Here is a 15491-nt window from a genome sequence, read left to right as displayed (position 1 = left end):
AGTCTTTCAGATCAATGTCACTTTAACTAACATCTGAAATGACTCCAGAATTCTTTCCCCCATCCTCAATATTCCACATGAGTACCATAGCAAGCCAGCTGGGCCTTGCTCTCATTCATTAACTAGCTCTGAGTTGAGTGGATAATCATAAGAATGCAGCTTTGCATGGGAAAAAAGACCAACAGTAAAGTATGTAAGAAATAGATCCTTCTGTTTTTAAAAAAAGTGTGCTGGTAACATTTCATGGTATCAAATACACACACACACACACACACACACACACACACACACACACACACATTTATATTTCAAGGGACAAGTAAAATTCGTTTGATAAAAATGCCAATGTTTATGAAAAATGATGCTTATTTGCATATTGAATATGACTGAATGGTGATAATTTAATGGTCTACTTTGTAAATGAACTTCATAAATTTTTCACAAATAATTAGAATGAGTAAAGCAAATGCACTAACCACAACTAACTTAAATTATAACCCAGGTCTGAAAACATTTTGCAATATATCATTACATATTTTCCTTTTATATTTTTGTTTAATTACTAAATGGTAGGTGACATTTATAATATATATTAAGTGAAAAAGATCTGGATTTTCTTCATGGGCTAGATATTTTCAATACTTTAGTATCTCTACTATAAAGTGGCATTGAATATTTCAGACCTATTTCTAATCTATATTTTAGGAAATTATAATGAAGTGTTTCAATGATTCTATTAATAGCAGTTGATATTGAAAATTTTATGACACAGTATTTATCATCATACAAATTTTATAATAATGGACTTAAGAAAGCCAACTGTAGCCCCAACCAGTTTGGCTCAGTGGATAAAGCTTTGGCCTGCAGACTGAAGGATCCCAGATTCAATTCCTGTCAAGGGTATGTTGCAGGCACATCCCCAGTGCGGGGTGTGCAGGAGGCAGCTGATGGATGTTTCTCTCTCATTTATGTTTCTAACTCTCTACCCCTTTCCCTTCCTCTCTGTAAAAATCAATAAAATACATTTTTTGAAGAAGAAAACCAACTGTAGTCAAAACTTTCAAACAATTCTTCTCTTTCAAACCCTTGAAAGTTTATAAGGAATATTCAGTTTTGAACAAAAATTTCAAGATTTTTTAGGGATTATACAGGGTGGGGCAAAGTAGGTTTATTGTTGTGAGTATAGAAAACACAGTTTATTCCTATATCATTATTTATTACTAGAGGCTCAGTGCATGAAATAGTGCATGGGTAGAGTATGTAGGCCTAGTCTGAGATCAGGTCTTTTTTCTGTCCACTTTCCAGTCCCCAGCCCTGCCCCATAGCCCCCACCAGCCACCCAGTTCTCCTCACCACTACCACCAACCAGCCGGTTCCCCTCACCACCACCACCCAACCTTATAGCAACTATGTGAGTGTTCGTTCTGGTCGTTACTCTTATGGTCGCTGACCTTTTATTATATAGGATTGTATCATTTTCCATACAAACAGTTGTAAACCTACACTTGCTCCACCTGTATAAGTAGCTGGGTGTTAACTGCAAAATAGAGAATGAGAATTCTAACAGAATCAATTGTCTCCCAGAATTATGACATGTATTACTTTAGCCTGCAGGTCCAGCTCCTCAGAGTCTTGATTCAATAAGAATAAAACATCACTTATTTCATCCCATGCTACCCCAACAGAGGTTTTGGGTTAAACCTCCCACAGAAGCTTGGGGGTTTGAATCTGGAGTGAACTCCTAGGAACTTATAACACCATCAAGCTTTGGCTTTCTGCACGACCCCCTCTATTTATCATATGCCAAGATTGTGTGTGTGTGTGTGTGTGTGTGTGTGTGTGTGTGTGTGTGTAGTCCCTAGATGCCTAGACGAAATTAGAGAGATTGTGTGTGTGTGTGTGTGTGTGTGTGTGTGTGTGTGTGTGGTCCCTGGATGCCTGGAAGAAATTAGAGATCTTCTTTGACCTCCAGTTAACTGGGAATCTGACAATCTACCTGATGCATGCACTGTTTTGTCCACAAGGAGATTTTCTGAAATCATGGGTTTTTTGCTTTAAGCTGATGTCCTTTTTTTTTTTTTTTTTTTTTTTAATCCAAGTGACGATGGTACAATCTAACTGTATCACCTTTGTCAAGAGATGGCTCCTGGCATGTTTCCATAACCATAGCAGGCTCCTTAGATGTGGACAGCAACTAAGTCATGCTGCTTTTCCTGTGACCTGGCTTCATGGGCTTCCGATCTTCCAAACTGAGATCCATCTTTGTAGCCAACTGATATTTTAATCCAACTTTACCTGCCTTTAGTTTTTATCCCTTCTTCCCATTGGGCTTAATGAGCATGCAGCAAGCCCCATTACTGAGCTAGCTTAGATTATCAAGATAGGCTTAGAATGATTTATTGCACCTAAGTTATGTGAGACCTATCATTTATTAATTATGTAAACTTGTCAAGTTATTTAAACTTTGACCATTTTTTCTCTTGTTTGAATAATCATGCCCAGAAAGTTTGTTTTATGAAATAAATGAAGTATCACCCTTAAGCAGCTCTCTGTAATCTCTAAAGCATTCAATATTTTCTTACTTATTTAGCCAACATATAGTGGATTCCCACGATAGTGTAGGCACTAAATTGTGCTTGCAAGTACAGAGAGGAAGTGGCATGATCACATCCCGAAGCTGTTACAGTCCAGAGTGAAAGCAGAATGAGGCGGCAGTGTGATCAATAAAGGTAGTTGGTGGCTTCTGGAGTAACTGGGCCATTACTGGATCCTCGGTGTCTGCAGCCACGTTGTACAAATATCTTCCGATCAATTGTAAAAGCAACAACTTCAGCACTAAGCAATATTGTGAAAAGCAGTAATGTGTTTTCTTAAAAGCTACTTGCTTTGGGCCATATTCCAATAAAGTTCTTCTTTGGAATTTATACTAATACATGTTATACTTTCTTTAGCAGGTGGCCTAATTAGAGTGAGATAAGGAGAAAGCAAGAGAACAGCAGTGGGTTTGCAAAGCCAGGGAATAATGTGTAGGGATGAAAATGTATTTTATTAGTGTGTTTAAACCTAATAGCTACCCGCATATATAAGAGATTTAGGAAACACACACACACACACACACACACACACACACACAGATACAGACACATACATATTTGTATGAGTTTATATTAAGTATAGTATAGAGTGGGACAAAAATAGGTTTGTGGTTGTAAGTATGTGAAACACAGAGTTTATCCTTGTATTATTTTATTTTTTTCCTTTTTATTGAATTTAATGGGGTGACACTGCTTAACAAAATTCTACAGTTCTCACAATTCTACATCACATGATCTATACACTGTTTATTGTGTTCACCACCCATTATTTTCCATACAAACAACTGCAAACCTACCTTTGCCCCACCCTTTTTGAGTTTATATAAATGAAATGTTCTCTCTCTCTCTCTCTCTCTCTCTCTCTCTCTCTCTCTCTCTCATAATCTGATGTCAAGCTTAGTCCAATTACTTCTTTGCAAAGCCAATTTAAGCAAGACATTTTTCTTGAAATAATATATGATACTAGAAATTTGGTTCTTATATTTGAAAGATTTCCTAAGAGGGTTAAAGGTATAGTTCCTCAATCTATGACTTCTTGGTGTTTGTGGTGGTGTCTGATAGTAAGAAATAGAGAGTGGTTGTCATTTTAACATGTTTTATGACTTGTGGTTGAAAATTTACACGGCACTTATGGTGTCGTGAAAAACTTCCTCCTGCAATTATGTCTAGGCCTTTGATATAGGAAAAGAAGGTCAGTCCCTCAGGGTATCATCCAGGGTTAATATATAGGCCTGAGAGAGATCAAATGCAATTTACCAGACGCCTTGAGGATTCCTTTTGAGGCTGCTTGCCATGACCAACTGTCCTATTTTCTTCCTTGGTTCAATATTTTGATTCCATTCTCTTGAGGAAAAGCTGCACGCTTAGCACAGCTCAACATGCAAAAATAATAAATTGAAAGCTAATGGAAAGGGTTCCCTATTGTTTATGCACAACTCTGCCTTTTTCACTGTTGTGCCTTTTATATGAGCAATATTAACAGTTATCAATTGGAAAACATTATGCAAATATTGCAGGTCTTATGTTATATGGTGATTTTAAAAGACTTATTGAGTATTGAGAGGCAAATTATACATATCAAGTTATAGTTCTTGATATTGTTTCCTTTATCCTCCCCCCACTTTCCAGGTCCCCGCATTTTCTTCTTAGCTTGGCAAACTCCTACACGTTCTCAAAAATATATCTCTCCCAGAAACCTACTGTATCCCTTTCTTCCCACCAAGACTGTGTTGTATGGTTCATCTCTGTGTTCCCAGCACACCCCATCCATATTTATATCATTGATTGTTTTGTTTATTCATTTCCATATTCTTTTTCCAAACATATACTGAATGTTTACAATAATCTAGGATATTGTATATTGAAAGTACCCATTTACAGTAGTATCCCCAACTGTTTTATAAGCATCATAAGTGCAAAGATCAGGTCTGATTTATCTTCCAATCCCTAGGTACCAAACCAATTCTGGAGACAGTAGATACCTAATAAGCATTTGTTGTATGTACTGAGTCACTGGTAGAAGCTGTGGGATAGTGTTACCAAAGCTAATCTAATTACCAGGGTAAATGAGTCAAAGTACTGTGTGTTACTATTAACTCATTTGGTCATTTGATTTGTAAACATAGTTATGTTCAAAATTGTCTTGTGTGCTTTCTCTGAATAGAAAGCTACAGCTAAACAATGAAAATGCTAAAGTCAGTGGTCTCAAGCCTGCATTTGTTAAGTAATGCATCTATTCAGAATATATTTTGCTTTACTGTTTGAAAGTCCAACACAGTTGTTTTAAAGGACATAATATAAGCTGGGTATTAGGGTCACATACCATATAAGCAGCTAACCATGGACTGCTGTACATCCAGACTGTTTATGCTAAATATACACTCTCACAGGTATTTGACTTTGAGACTTCTATCTTAAGGCTTACAAAAATGCTACCATGTGTAAGATCTGTTGCTTTGTCAACACAACTATTCAATTGTGATATAATGTCATACTACCAAAAAATAGACTTTTATGTCAATTTTAAAAATCATTACTAAGTTTCTATTTCTTTAAGATAAAAGAAATATTTCCATGGTAAGTATATCTTAACAGCATATTTCATAGCCCATACATATCCCAAACATATACACATGAAGGCATGTACACTATGTGTGTGATGCTGACCCTCATCATGTGACACCTTATCAGTTTCTCTCATCATCTTGTGTCTACTCCAAATCTTTTTTTTTATTTGTATTGGCAGAGGATCATTTTAATCTCATGAAATAAATAATTTTATGTGAAAGGTTATTTAAGATAAAAAGATTTGGTACTATAGGAGTACACATGGAAAAGGAAAAAAGCATTCCAAGCAGAAGGGACCACATGAACAGAGATTGAGAAGATAAAATAATTTGGTCTATTAGCGACTGGAGTGTGCAAGGAGAATGCAGGAGTCAAGGTCCTATTAAAAAGACTGGGGATAGCATGGTAAAGAGTTTGGACTTGGCCCTGTTGCATAGACATCAAGTGTGTGTTTTAAATAATAAAAATAATTTGTTCTGGAAGGGGAGTTCACATTCTGGAGGATAAATTAAAATAGGCTGAGACTAAAATTAAAGACCTATGTGAGAGGAATTACAATAATATTGTGATGGGGGATAGATTTACAGTAAAAGTTAAATAGACTTAACTTGAGAAATCATTATTTTGTGGATAAAATGAGAAGGTCCAAATATAAAGCATTTTTTCAAAAGCCTCTTTTGAAAGAAAAATCTCACAATCTTGGCCGCATCTCCTCACAAATGTTTGTAGATTAAAAAAAAAAAAGATAATTACTTTCCTATTTGGTTATTTAAATATGCTGAAGTTTGTTACCAGGTTGGTTAGAGAACATTTAAATATTTATATTTCTATCACAAAATGTAGTGCATGGCATTCCTAAGAGGAATTATATTTTGTTAAAATTATGTGAATGAATTTCATCACTATACATCTTCTTTGTGCTAAGTAGAGTTTTAGACCTTTTTGGGCATTAGGCACACAGCAGTGATTAGGAAAGTTTCCTTCTCTCTGTTTTTTAGATATAGATTTTCACTGTTTTTTTAGATATAGATTTTCACTGTTAACTTCTAATATACTCTCTTGGTTTTAAATTAATATTGAAGAATATCACTGCAGTGGTATTTGAGTGTAAGGGCAGCATCAAACAAAACTAAATAATTCAAAACTGTTTCAATTCATTCTTGAGTGATTGTGAGAGAATAATTTAAAAAAAAGTCTAAATTATTAAAGAGCAAATGTGAAAATCCCATGGCCCTCAGAATTAATGAAAATAGAGTTAACAATATTTTAATTAATCATAGTGAGTTTGACTGGTTTAAATTTTATCTTTAGGAAATTGCTTAGCATCTTTATTTGATTGTCCATTCTGATAGAATTATTGTTTTTCTCAGAACAAGCTATAAATAAATAGCATAAATAAATTAATTCACATTAAGTATTTGGAGAGTGGTATGCTCATTGTGAACATATGAAAAGAATTGAGCATTAAAATTATGATGATGATTCAAGTCTTCTTTCGCACCATCCTTTATTTGGTGACCTTATTAGCTGTCTCTGTGGTAGGACATGTGAGCACATTATTTCATAGCTTTCTGAGTGCTAAGTTTTGGATTGTTTTTTAATTAGCATTTTAATTGCTCATCAAAATAATTGAAGACAGAGTCAGAAAATGGATCATTTACTAATCCCTTTGGTACCAGACAATGATAAGTTTTCCCAAGGTCAAGTGCCTTCCTAATGGAAGGGTGCACTATGTTTTGAGCTCCCTGACGTGTGATATGGCTATGATGGGGTTGGCCTCGAGTAATGGATTGTTTTCATTCTTCCTTCCTAAGTCTTTGATTAATCAAAAAAAGAAAGGGGCCTGGTGAAGAGTTTATCACCTTATAAGGAAAAGATAGGAAGCACACAGAATATCAACTGTGATCAAGGTTAGGTCATATTACAGTAGCCATTTTTTTTTTTTTTTTTTTTTTTTTTTTTTTTTTTTTTTTTTTTTATCTAAGTTGAGATGTGAACCTGTTGGATCAATGGGCTGTTTGTGAACAACAGACATTTGATATGATTTGTATATCAAATATATATTACATGCTGAGCCGAAACTGCTTTGGCTCAGTGGTTAGAGCGTCGGTCTTTGGACTGAAAGGTCCCAGGTTCGATTCCAGTCGGGGGCATGAACATTGGTTGCCAGCACATCCCTGGAAAGGGGTGTGCAGGAGGCCGCTGGTCGATGTTCTCTCTCATCTATGTTTCTAGCTCTCTGTCCCTCTTTCTCTCCCTTCCTCTCTGTAAAAAATCAATAAAATATTTTTTTAAAATGCTGAATGTGCTTTGAAATAGAGACCATAAAGTCCTCTTTGTATCCCCTAAAACACTTAAACTAGCTAGCTCAAAGTTCTGGGAAAAGGTCAATTGTTAGTACTTACCTGTGATTGAGGTATTTCCATGGGACTCATAATTTTTCTTAGACTTTGCTATAAAGGTAACACTTAAAACTCTCAAACTCTCAGCACCTAATATCAGATAATGTTCATATCAATATTCAGCTTCTACATATCCTACTTGTATATGCTACATATCCTACTTGAAAAAATATATATATATGAATTCCTTTAGTTATGTATATACTAATAAAATTCTAAGCTCATGAAATAAAAGTTAGCACAAGTCCTCAGGAAGGCATTCCTGTGGAAAGCTAAAATAACATAAAATGACTATTGGTTTAATCCCCATGAATTGTCTAAGCATATACTGTGTCCTCAACACTGTACTAGCACCATGGAGACATTAAAAAAATAAGCATTTGATTTTCAAACTTTACAATAAAAAATATTGATGCAAGCAAGCCTTTATGAGTGAACCTATAAACTTTTGTGTAAATGATTATATGTTCATGATGAGATTATTATTTTAATCATAACATAAAGGAGAGAGGGAACATGGCACCTTTATGTAGAAGGGTGTGGGTAAGGGATCTGTTCTGAAAGAATACTCATGCCTGAACTCACTTCTGGAGTGGTGGTTACAGGATAAATTTGAGATATAGGATAAGTAATGAATTTTTTGTGTATCAAACTCTATCAGCCAACTATTAAAAAGTATTAAAATCTTGTATTCCCTCTGAGAGAACAGAGGAAATAATGTAAACAACCTGTGTGAAGGATGCTAGATGGGAAAGATGCAATGCTGTTGAATAACTAAAGAAATCCCATGTATCTAAGAGTCCCTAAGTAAGGGATGAGTGTCATGAGTTAGAGTTGGCACGGCACATTGGTAGCTGTATTTATTCGCTTTATTTATTACAAACTGGATGGCTTAAAACAATAGAAATTCATTCTCTTATATTGGAGGCTGGAACTCTGAAATTCAGCTACTAGCTGGGCCATGCTTTCTCTCCTAGTTTTGGGTGGTTGTTGGAAATACTTGGTATTCCTTGACTTGTAACTGCAGAACTCAATCTCTGCCTGTTTTCCCATGGTGTTCTCTGTGTGTGTGTGTGTGTGTGTGTGTGTCTGTTTCTGTGTCTCTTCTGTTTGTATGAAAACACCAGTCACAGTGAATTAAGAAACCATTCTACTGCAGTGTGACCTCATTTTAGTATACATCTCAATTACATATGCAAAGACCCTGTTTCCAGAAAAGATTGCATTCACAGGTACAAGGGATTATTGCTTCAATATCTTTGTGGGGACACAATTCAACCCACAGCAGCAGGGTTGATAAGCTCTGCCCAAGAGTTGTTTTATTCAATGGGACTGGCATGATCTGACTTATTTTAGACTGTATAATTCTATTTATATGACCTTTTAGAAAAAGCAAAACTATAGGGAACAAAAATCAGTCCAACGGTAGCCAATGAATAAGGGAAGTGATAAGGGTCCACTAAAAAGGGGCACTAGAAAATTTACTCTGAACTCAGTGCCTGGTAATTGACAATAAATAATTGTTCAGTTAATAAACAAATAATTATTAGTAATACTACCCCCTTCTATAATTGTTAGTAGTAAGTATGTTAACAAAGTGTGGATTTTCTTAGTGGCATCACTTTCCATCCTTTTTTTTTTTTTTTTTTAAATAATCAAAGGTATTGCCTTAGGACCACATGAAAAGTAAGGCTTTATAACCTTAAATGGAATGAAAGCTCTTGTTCTTACTCACATAACTGAAAATAACAGAAATCCAAGCTAAGATGGAGCAAAGCCTACAAGAGCATCCTGACCCAAATGTTTGGTCAACTATTTTTCTCTGGTCATTGTCTGAACTTCCAAAATATAGAGATATTCCTTAATAATGAAATGGCAACATGAGAAAAACTTCATTTTTATTCTTGTTCACTATCAGCAGTAAGTGTTCTCAATATAAAGAATAGTGAAAGGCTCTCTTGATTTTGAATTCTGGCTCAGATATCAATTGATCTTATCCCTTAAGCAAAAAAAGTAAATAGCTTTATTCATTCATTCCTTCAATTGACCTAATCTAAAAAATTATCTGACTTTTCTGTGTTTGTCATGGCTGAAAATCCTTCTTGTTCCCTCAAACATGGCTATGTTTGTTGTCCTGTTCAATTACATGACACCTATTGATTCTCTTGCTGGAGAATTTTAAGGTCAAGTGAATTCTCTGGAAGAAAGTCAATTCAGGGGACAACACATGTACTCCTGGTGATTCTTATATTTTTGAAAGACTGAGTGACTCAAAAAGGAAAGCTATGGATTTAACCCTCTTATTCCCCAGACTGTACACCTCTCAGTGTGTTCATTCATCATATTAGAGTTAATAGACAGAGCATGACCTCAACCTTGTCAACTAGAGCTGGGCTTGCATTGCATCCTCTAGGATGCACTGCTGGGGTAAGGGTCTAATCATTCTTTCTAATTATCATGTTGTTATGAACAGGATGATGTAAAAAGGACTAAATACCCATTTGAAGCAAGATTACAAATGTTCCCATTTCCTGTTCACAAAAATATTTTTCATTTGTGGTTGGGAAATTAAGTCAAATTTCTTCTTTTTCCCCCCTCTCCCTTTCTTTCCTAGCAGTTACACAGCATATACTACTAGTAAGATAGGGTAATTTAGAAATACATATTTTTTCCCATTCTCACAGCATTCCAAGAAAAAAAAGAGAGGGAGGGAGAGAGGGTCAAAGAGAAGGAAGAAGAGAAATAGGAAATGGATAAGAATATTTCACAACCTAGTATCTGCCCTAAAGGAACCAGGAAATGTTATTCAAATGTTTATCTCTCACCTTATACCAGATAATGCATTCAGATGGTGCTAATGATAAATAATTAAATGTAAACATCACAGCAGTTGGAGATAAATGTCAGCCAGATATCTGGCACTCATTTAGAGAGTTTCTTGTTATTTGATTCCTCAACCCTAAATTCTGTTGAAAATGAGTTTTACCCCTCCCTCCCCCCTAAAAAAAAAAAAAAAAGTAAGAACAAACTTATTTCTCTAACATTTTTCCATATTTTCTATGCATTTTTTAGCATCCATGATTGTTAGGATTGTATGGTTATGACAATATGGTAGTATGAAACTTCAGGGCCTCAATTCATATGTCTAATTATTTGCTTAATTTTGTCAAGAAATTTACTAGGTATTTACAATGAACTCCAAGATTTTACATTCATTCACTCACTCATTGTTTACTTACAATATGTCAACTAGTATGCTATGTAACCTATAGTGATATGAAAATATATAAGGTGTGTTCCCTTCTCTAAATAAATGTACTGTTAGGAAACATAAATAGATAAATATGTAATTTTTCACATTTGAGGCGATCAATCAGAAGTGTTGGTTGTTTGTGGCTTTATCATTGTGTTTTTCTATTTTAAGAATCAATGTCTTAAATCTTTCACATATTTCTCTGGCATGGGAGTGGGCAAAGGGTAAAAAAAGCATTTTGCTGATAATGCTTAGATACTTTCTTCCAAACAACAAAATATGGTCTTATAACAGCAAAGGTCCAGGGAAAATGGAGCCGGGCACAGCATGATGAGAACTAGCAGTGGAACTGGGTGCCATTAAAATTGGTCTTTGCAACATGTTTTGGCTCTAGATTTGGAATCCCCTGAAGCTAAGTGTGAGGACTCAGGAAAAAAAAAAAAGAGAGACATTTACATGAAGAGTCCCTGCCCTATCCATTTTGTAGCTACTCTAATATGTCCATTTCACACACCTATTCACTGCAGAGGTGGGCAATAGGTATTCCATGGCTCCCTATAACCATCTCTCTTAGACAATTTCCTGTCTGCAAAGCAACTGTATTTCATCTTGTCTTTGTCCTTGACTTCATTTCTTGTAAGTACTTTCATGTCTATTTACTTGGCTTTGGAATGTGGCCTCTGGAGATGTCACTTTTACAAGGACTTGACTCTGATTCATCCTATTTGATCCTCCCACTTAGGAACCTCACAAGTCCACTACCCTGCCATAGGTCTCCCTCAGAGCCAGGAAGGTCTGCTTGGTCTTCAACGAAATAAAGAAAGTGTCCTTTTATTTCAAGGGCACTGCAAATCATGCACAATGAGTAATATTTTAAACCACTTATGGAGGCATGCCAGATAACCTGGTGACATTTCTTCCCTCCCTCAAAACTATTCACAGACCTGAAAATGTACAAACACATTTCCTTCCTGTTTTGTGTTTGGTTTTGTGTGTTTAGTGAAGCATATCAGAAGAATTGAACATAGGGAAAAAAAACAAAACAAACCTTGCCCTTTTTATCTTGTCAATCCCTCAGCCCTGTTGGTTGACATAATCTCAAATGGATCTCAAATAACCTTCTTGTAGCCTCCATGTCTTATTCCCCAAGGTGTCTGTGAATGTAGCAATTCCAAACGAGTCAAAGTCAAACTGTAAGATTCCAAATGTCCTTTACTTTGCTCTCTTTATGTGAATACTTTCTTCTCTGTAGTTAACATGCTATTTGAAATCTAGTCAGACCCAGCTAGGTGACTATTCTCTATTTTGTCTTTTTCCTCTAACCAAGAAGATGTCTTATTTTACATATATTTTTACTTTTTTTGCTATTATGAAATTGAATAGTAATTATTCTCTTTGAAAGTATTATTTTAAATTATAATATTATTACAATATTAATAAAACACACTTTATAAAACTATAACCTGTCTTTAAATGGTTATAATGGTGCTTGGATTTATGCAGATAACTCTTCTTATGTTAAAACTAGAGAAATTCATTGACAAAAATATCACTTTTATATTATTTTCTTTTACAGTTGTCACTTTCAAATTTTATATTATAGAAGTAATATGTCTATTTAATAAGAATTTGTCAAAAAGGGTATAAATAAATCATTCTTAACTCCAAAACGTTAATGTAACATGTCAAATTAATATTTTAAAGTATATGCTTGCATTTGTTTTCCTATGAACATTTAAAAATTTTTAATCATAAAGGGCATATTCTTTTCTCTTGTTTTCCCCGCTCCTACTTACTACATATCCTGAGCATTTTCCCATACTGTTATGTACAATATGTAGCCACACAAACATTGAATTTTGAGGGGTTTTTTTTTGCCTCTTTTATAATCATAAATGGCCATAAGTTTTACTTCAAACATAAATCACTGTGGCTTCTTATTCATGCATTGAAATACTAAGGCATGCTATTATTCAAAACTACTAAATCATTTTGCACAAATGAAATAAAATGCCACCGCTTGCAGTCTGGCCTTCATTTGGTGATTTGTATCTCTTTTTCTCTACCTGCCACTTAATGAGAAGCTCTTAATAAAGTTGGCATTAGAAGCATAGACACAATTCTCTGTCTTGTGACACTGTCTGAAAACTGTCCAGACTTACATCTTGTGTGTGGAACCTGCCTTCTCTTGAGATTTGTTCCAATTTTACTAGAAGCTGCTCCTCTAAGGCTTAATAAAGGCAGGCAGATCCAGGGGCAAGATGAATGGCGCACTCTAAGAGCCACAGTGGGAGAGACCTGTGGCAACCCAATGTTCACACAGTGACCTTGGGTTTATTGAAAGGAAGGTATAGCCAACCAAGTCAGTCACATATATGGGCCTAAGCGTAACTTTTATGACTATTTCTCCTTACCTCTAGGACTCTGTCTATTCAGAGATTCTGTTACTTAAATTGAAATGGCTTACTAGATAATAATTGCTAATTTATTTGTTTGCAATAGTTAACTTCAAAGTACACAGAGGAAAGCACAGCCATAGCAACATTTTGGTTAACAGACAACCCATATATATTTGGGTGGTCCCATAAAATGATAGCAGAGTTGAAAATTTCCATTGCCTAGTGATGTCATAGCCATTCTAACAGTTGTATTGCAAATCATTACTCACGTGTTTGTGGTGATGCCTGTGTGAACCAAACCTAATCTGCCAATCACAAAGGTATAGCAATACACTTGTGTACACTGCATAATGCTTGATAATAACAATAAATGACTATGTGACTGGTTGATGCATTTGCTACACTGTGCTATTATCATTATTTTAGAGTGTGCTCTTTCTACTTATATTAAAATGTTTGCTGTGCAACTGTATGCTGTGTTACATCGATAGCAGACTCCTGTATCTCATGCTTGCAGTGTCTCTTGATTACATCATTTTCTCTTGTGCTTGATTTAATCTTGCGTTGTTTTATGTGGGAACATGCTAAACAGACTTGTGGCCTAGGACCAATAGACTAGACCATCTAAGTGTGTGAAAGTGCACTTCTATGATGATCACACAATAATAAAATTGCCTAATTACACATTTCTCATAACAGTGTCCCCATTTTTAAGCAGAGTATGACTGTAATTCAAAGAAAATTAGGATAAATCTCTACTCTCCTTCAAAGAATATGCAAAACTACTACGTGACTATGGAAAAATAATAGTAAAGGAAGAGAGAAAATTGCCTGACTCCCATGTTAAATGTAAACATCCTAATTAAGGAGACATATCTTATCTCAGTATCACAAATATCTGGTCTTCTTAGGAATACTGGATCTTCAAAAAAATGCCATAGGCTGTCATAAGAGAGCTGAACTTATTGACCTGCAGGAAAATGTCTTAAGTTAGAAAAAGTCAGAGTAAGATTCAAATATAGCTTGGCTTATATGTGTCAGAGGTGAAAAGCAGCCAAGCTATCCTATGCTAAGCCATCTTCTCAATCATCAAGGACTTTTCCAGAAATCTAATTCCATTTGATTAATATATTGGGTCAAGTAGGGGTTACATTAAAATGCAGAAGACATTTGCATTGTAGATGCATTTTTAAAATTATGTAGAATCCTCTTACCTTGTCTGACAAAACATTACACTAGATTTAAGGCAGGCCAAGAAGAGGAGACCATGTCCAAAACTTGCAAATGTGAAAAGACTCCTGAGAGTCTGAAACTCTAGTATGTCTCTATGAACCTCATTTATCACCAACAGGCTTATCTTTATGTCTTAACAAGTTAAGAGATTGTCTGATTGTAAAAGGAAGACAAGATAACGCATAAAAGGATTTGGTTAGAAAATAAATTTATATATGACAATGAATTTTTGTCCTGGTCTATGTCAAGATATGAGCCATGTGGGTGAGAATTCAGTTTAATGGGAAGAATCCAATATTAGGCAGTGGAAATTTCTATGTTCCGAAGGCCAACAGATTGAGTTTCATTCTAGCTCAAAAAATTACTACCTGTACAATCTTGGTCAGAGCCTCTGAATGTCAATTTTGTTAATTGCAATGTATCTTTTATTTAACCACTCATAAATGTTTATTGGGCAAATCTTTAGCATCAGGCATTATTCCAACTACTGTAAATTCAGCAATAAAATATATCTTCCCTCCTCCCCCCCTTGGGGTTTTTCTTCTAAAAGTTTTAGGATTATTAAGCTGATTAAGTGAGAGCATTTAAATCTTCTAGCAGAGTATTTGGTACAGGGTAAGTACTCAATAAATGTTCATTTTTTCTTCTATTTATCCAGTATACTACTTTTTGAAAAATCATGAATAGGAATATTAAGCTAACCTAGTGGGACTTCGGCAAGTGTTGACTTAATCTTTCTCTGCCAAATGTAGACTTATTAAACAACAGATAAGATTAATCCTTTGGTTTCAAATATAACATTTTACACCCACTAATCACAACCTCAGATCCCTTTGGTGGCAAGACAGAGAGGCAAATGAGTGGATCCAGATGCAGTAAAAGAAAACAGGCTGTGGTTGTGAGGGTTGTGCAGCCAGAAGGATTCATTTCATGTCCACGGGGATTTCAACCAGTTGTTGCCATGTTGATAAATGAGTCCAGTATTGCAATACCTTCTAATTTTGCAAGGGAAGTAGAAAATCCAGTTTATAATATAAATTTT

At 35.2% G+C, this 15491-nt stretch overlaps 1 protein-coding gene across 2 annotated transcripts in view; it reads left to right on the top strand.

Moving 5' to 3' along the window:
- LRRC4C (leucine rich repeat containing 4C) overlaps positions 1–15491 on the top strand; it is a 707813-nt gene that overhangs the window by 115420 nt on the left and 576902 nt on the right. The window lies entirely within an intron of this gene.

The sequence above is a fragment of the Pipistrellus kuhlii genome, unplaced genomic scaffold (assembly GCF_014108245.1).
Source record: "Pipistrellus kuhlii isolate mPipKuh1 unplaced genomic scaffold, mPipKuh1.p scaffold_m20_p_9, whole genome shotgun sequence".
In the NCBI taxonomy this organism is placed as follows: Eukaryota; Metazoa; Chordata; class Mammalia; order Chiroptera; family Vespertilionidae; genus Pipistrellus; species Pipistrellus kuhlii.
The sequence above is the reverse complement of the archived record's forward strand: the minus strand, read 5'-3'. Positions and strand labels throughout refer to the sequence as shown.